The 6,000-nt window shown below is 39.6% G+C and overlaps 1 protein-coding gene across 1 annotated transcript in view; it reads right to left on the reverse strand.

Moving 5' to 3' along the window:
- The window catches only part of LOC138015098 (uncharacterized), a 44,485-nt gene extending 38,690 nt beyond the window's left edge, over positions 1 to 5,795 (reverse strand). The window contains exon 1 of the mRNA XM_068862017.1: positions 5,775 to 5,795. The gene's annotated coding sequence lies outside the window, so the exon portion shown is untranslated. The remainder of the gene's footprint in view (positions 1 to 5,774) is intronic.
- Between the last annotated feature and the right edge of the window lie 205 nt (positions 5,796 to 6,000).

A 6,000-nucleotide genomic window follows, 5' to 3' on the forward strand; every position in this document is an offset into this window, starting at 1 on the left:
AGACGTTTTAAACTGACTCTCATCTTGGCAACATTCTTAGTATGTTTTTTCAATATTTTGGTTATTCGTAGCCTGGACGTTCTTATTAAAAGATTGTATTCTTCCTCCTGCGAGTATGATGGATGTATGTCGACAGAATCCAGGTTAATAGCATGTCTCGCAATAACCTGTTTTTCGGTGATAGAGCTTGGAAGGTTCTGATAGGTTCGACTCCCGTTACAAGCACACGGATTTTTTTTTGCGAGTATGCCTGCATCATCAAATAATATTCATGCTTTTCTGCATTGACCTGCATTCAATCCTGTACCGACCGAGGGTATCTACATATTGCCCAACATGCAGCGTCATGTTTCACCTCGCGCGTTCACAGGTGTGCGCTCGTGCGCGCGCGTCTTCCTATTCCTGCTCGTGGATGAGACGTTTTTCCGTAGTAATGCTAGCCAGGTAACACCCAGACCTTGATTTATAAATAATTTCTATACAAGGCGCATTGCTAGTATAGCCTCACTCAGTGAGGGAAGTTTTGAGATAGGGGGCAAACTTGACAAGTCTTGAAGACATTATCTAAAGGCATTTACATGAAACAAAAAGTTTCTTGATGAGCACGAATTGCTTCCTTACTTCCTGTGTTTTTATCATAAATCCTCTTCCTTTCCTTCTGTTTTTACGTCAACATTTTCCGCTAATTGTGTGACAAGATATCCTTTGATTTGCGAAAAGCTTAACACATGCAAAGAATAAAGACAGATAAGTTGTTTCCACGGGTAACGGACATACTTGTTATCCGGTGTTTACTCCGTCAACTTACAGCAAGATTGGCTCAACAGATCAGTATGCGGAAAAGGAACTCTTATTCTCACCTATGGGATATTTTTCATCTTGCACATATCAATGGTGTGCCAAAAAATCTACGACTTTCAATTTATTCCGCGTTATATATTACTAGCTAAACGAAGTCTAACCATTTCCTCCTTTCTAGTCGCTCTCTTAACTTCTATTAATTTCTAAGCTTCTCTCATTTCAATGCATTGCGGTATAATTCTCTCCAGTACTCTCCAAGAGCTTAGAAGTCAACGTTTTACATTCATGGTAAGCACTGCAGTCAGTGAATTTCGATCTTCTTTGTGATAAACAATGATAGAGGACAGACACAATTAGAAGTTTCACCATAGAATCTAAGTGCTGTGAAATTTTGTTTAAATATTTGCGTCACGTGATCTATTTTGATACGAATAACTGACCAACAGCTAGATTGTTTGACAAGTGATTTTAGGATGACGTCAAAGATCATTTGGCAGTTGTGTTCTGAGTTAACAGACCTTTAAATGGCACCGAGGCTTTGAGAACACAATTCGTGATATTCATAGGCTTAATACCTTATTTACATGAAAAAAGCAGACAGATCAAGCGATTTTCCTGCCCGGTGTTACTTCCCACCCAACTCTCGGCGGAGAAAAGTCCTGGGATTGAGGAAGGTCAGTTGCAACCTCGGTTTCATTCCAAGGCTAGGCAGCTGAGTGCCCAACTGTAAAACGGCGCCAGTGTTGAAATATGACGCAATTGAATAGAGTGAGTTTCAATAGAGTGTCGTAAAACCAAAACCAAAGTAATTACTTTGGCCAATCAAAATGGACTGAGACAATCCGGCAAACCAATCAAAACTCGAAGTAATTACACGTAGCCGACACAAAGCGCGGGAAAATGTGCACGCACGAGCCACGATTGGTTTTGGTTTCACTTCTGATTGGTTGAAAAAATGGCGCGAGAACTTTGAGCCAATAACTGAGTGGAGTAAAGTAAAGCCAAAGCAATTCCCTAATTACTTTTGACGCTCAATTGAAAACCGCTCCATGAACTAAATAAATAGTGAAGTGGGTTTAACAGAGATGCTATGTTCAGTTACCACGCGAAACAAACAATTATTACTTAGCAAAATAAAACTCTATAGCCAAGTTATGATTGCCAAGGCGAGAGGATAGCCATTTACAAAACACTTTATCTATTGTCTTGAAATGCTCATGTCTCAAACAACCTCGTCCCCAGGGTCACTCTTCTTCCCTTCTTTGGAGCGGAAGAAGAGATGTGATGTGTTGGGTGTTGGCGACACCGGGTTGGTGTTAGCGTGTGTCACCTTGCTTTTATTGTTGGAAGAAGTGAGACCCTGAAGACGAGGTTGATGTCTCAAAAACGGACTTGATAAACGCCATTTTTATCGCTGATAAGTGTTAAGCAGATTAAGTTAAAATTATTTTAAAAAAAATTAAGTCTTCTCTGGAGCTACCTTCTCAATTGAAAGATTTAGGATGGCTCGGAATCCACTCGAGAGAATCTTTTTAAAACTTCGTGAAACAGTGAAACAGTGTCGTAGAGTCAATCCCTCCAATAAGACAGACTCTTTAAATTGGTATGAGCTGGGAATTCGTCATGTTAAATATGTTCATAAATAAGGAAATTGTGAAGTACGTCGTACAAAAAATATACGCCAGAGTAAGATTCGCACGAAACAATTGTGAAACGAATGACAAAATGTCATTGCAAATGCCACAAACTATATGGCAAACGAAATGAACTAATATTCGTCTTCACGACTCAGTATTATTTAACACCTACAGAATCAAACGATATTTTCGATGAAGATGACTTTTGTGTCGTTACACGTGTGGTAAGGAAAAAAATGAAAATATTTTCCAACTGTAGTGATTATAGTGTTAGGAATAGGGGCCATTAGATCCAGGAGGACGAGGACAACTACGAGAAGGAGCTTTCAGTTCAGTCTCAGCACACGCACTTCGATAAATGTCGGCCCTAAAACCTTACGCACATGCTAAGTACAAAAAACTCGTACTCCGATGCAATCTCGACCCCAGAGCTCTTCTCGTTGGTTTTCGTGAAGAACAATCAAAAGCGTCTCTAATTGGTGCATTCATTGTTAGCACGAGGAGTGAGCAGGCGCCGTAAGGTTCAATTAGCCAATTTTTGCTATAAGAATCCTACGGCGCATGTTTTCCTACATAGAGTTTCCCAGAGCCTTGGGTCGATCCGAGGCTCTGGTGACGAGAATGATTCCGACGCAGTCGTCCTTGTCCTCCGATCGACTGAGATACGGACGGTGTCCATTGAATCGATCTACTAAACATCGTTTGGTTTCCGAGTTATTGTAAACCGTAGCCAGCTCAGTGAATAATTGAGCTCTTTTTCATTCGTCAGTCACGCACCGGTGCTTCAGTTTGTTGATCACCCGGCTGCTATGCGGGAGGTCGTGAATTCGACTCCGGCTTGAACCAACACTCAGGGTCTTAAAATAACTGAGGAGAAAGTGCTGCCTTTGTAGAAACATCCGCAAATGGTTAGACTTTCAAGTCTTCTCGGATAAGGACTATAAACCGTAGGCCCCGTCTCACAAATATCTTTGATGTTCATAAGTTCCCTGTGGGACGTTAAAGAACCCACACACTATTCGAGAAGAGTAGGGGATGAAGTTCCCGGTGTTGTGGCTGTCCTTCGTGAGTGTATGGGTGGGTGGGTATAGCAGGTCCACATCAGCTGTATAGCTGCTAATACTTCAACCTTCTCGAACAAATAAATAACATAACAAACAAACTGGTGGCGTTCCGAGTCAGTTTGAGTTCAACGCAAAACAATGGCTTCAAGATTTTTCCTGCCTGTTTCACACACCCTATGCCCTTTGACTTTAATTGCTCTAATTGGCTAAAGTGCTCATTTTGTCACTGCCAGACCTTCCAGTAACTTCAATTATGCGCTTGTCGAGCATTTGTTTGATCGTCTGTTCTTTTTTTTGTTGAATATCACGTGGTGGCTTTTAGTTTTCTTTGTTTTTTGTTTCTTTAATGCAAAATTTGGAAGACATATCCTATTAACGAACAAGCCAGCAAAGAAATGATGATGGGATTAATAAAAAACTTGAGACTGAATACGGTTAATTCTTCCGGCTGCGATGGCCGCACACAGATGCATCTAAGTGCATTTTAATCCGCAAAAAAAAAAAAACATAATTGCGAAAATTTATTTCCAGGTTATCAGTATATAAGGTACACTGTTTTTTTTATACTTAAAACGTTTAGTGCGATTTGGAGCCTGAAAACATTCTTAAAGGAATTCAGTTGTGTGGTATCATGACTAAGTCGACCACAAACTGAGTTGTTCTTCAGTATATAATGCCGTAGAAAAACACACATCGTTAATCTTAAAAAATGTCCCTAATTGTTGAGTTAATTGTCCTGTTATACAACAGATTTTATTTCTTTTACTTATATTTATACCGACTACTCACAAAAATGAAAAACCAATCAGCAAAGTAAGAGTTCTTAACTGACTCTCAGCGCTAGCCTGTGGGTATGTTCTTAGTGTGTTCAGCTTAAAATCATGATTTTTCGCCAACATTGGCCTAAATGTTTTTTAAAAAAGGTTCTTGTAAAAAAAAGGAAGAGTGTATGTGACACAGAACCTGACTTACTGCGAAAATTTGCAAGTCTTTTATAGTAAAACTCCCCCTGGACAGGGCAGAAAAACTCACAACAAACACATTCAAACCTTGTGTATTTGTTTGCATTTAAATGAATTATTATTTTTCGACAATGATAGTTTATTTAAAAGCATTTGGGGAATGTTAGTTATGTTTTTTTATAAAGTACTTCTGGTAATACAATCTTAATTAGAAAGTATGATACAGCACTGGGAAACAGTGAGAGTGTCTAATTGATCAGTGAAGTCTGTGTTTGTTAGAAGTACCTCAACTTGAGTAAAGTGCACAGTTGGGACTTGTGTTTTCCTACATTTAAGCTCACCCGTCATTGCCTGTGGTAAAGGGATATGGAGTAAACTGCAATGGGCCATTGGACTAAAAGGTCATAGAATGCTCTTTTGTGCCCGTTGCATCTGCGACTAATTTAGGCTGATTTAGCAACAGAACGGGAACGGCAGTGGCGACGGCGCGCGCAGAAAAAACACCAATGAGAATTCAGAATAGAATAGACTCCACTCTTTTCTTCTCGATCTATTCTAAATTCTCATTGGTAGTTTTGCAGCGCGCGACGTCGCCATTGACGTTCCCGTTCTGTTGCTAAATCAGCCTAATGTCTAGTGCAGTGGGCTCTACCATCATGAGTAACGGTCAGTTTACAACCGTTGCACGTCGATTACACGATTTTAAGTTGAATGTAAGGGTCATAGATATCGGCCAGAAACGCTTTGAAAACTCATGAATTACATCATGTTTAAGTTTCTCATCAATGTGGCTGAGAGCGTGGAATTCTCTCGCTTGATTATCAATTTTTTTGGTACCTTTCTACGCTTTGGCAAGGAATCACAAGGTTCAAGGTCAAAGGAAATGATCCACCCTTTCAGCTTGCAATCATTGTATCGATATATATCTTGGATTAAGTCATCACATTTCGTTAAATCACTTTATCGCCATTGCTAGTGTTTGTTCAATTTAAAAAAAAAAAAATCTAATTAAGGTATCGTGGTGAAAGATTTCCTGGCTGGGGATTTTTGAGTGTCGAAATACAATGGGAAGGCAAAGGAAGACGAGCACCGCTTCTTGCTAACGTCTGATAAAAAAAGAAACGATATTTATCCCCTTATCGCTATGAACTACGATCGAATAAATAAACTACCATCAATTTGGCTCATAACAAATCGATTTCTTCTTGCCGCTGAGCAAACACTGGAGTGAAATCATACAACGGATCACTACTGTACGACAGTATATCGGTGAGAAATTCGTCCTTTAAAATTGATACTGAAATACATACCTCACTGGCAAAGAAATGCTGTAAATAGATGAATTTGGTCACTGCTTACTGCTTCTTCATCGACTTCGGAAACCAAAAGTCCTATTTTGATTGAAGTCAGTGGTAATAAGTGAATTCACACGACTCAGTGACTCTCCTTCTTAAGCTACAACGCACTTCTTATTAATTGTGGGCACATTACGTAAGATTCAATCACCTTTGAATGCAAGCTCTTGACTTATGGGAA

This window comes from Montipora capricornis, chromosome 9, assembly GCF_036669925.1.
Source record: "Montipora capricornis isolate CH-2021 chromosome 9, ASM3666992v2, whole genome shotgun sequence".
NCBI classification, from domain to species: domain Eukaryota; kingdom Metazoa; phylum Cnidaria; class Anthozoa; order Scleractinia; family Acroporidae; genus Montipora; species Montipora capricornis.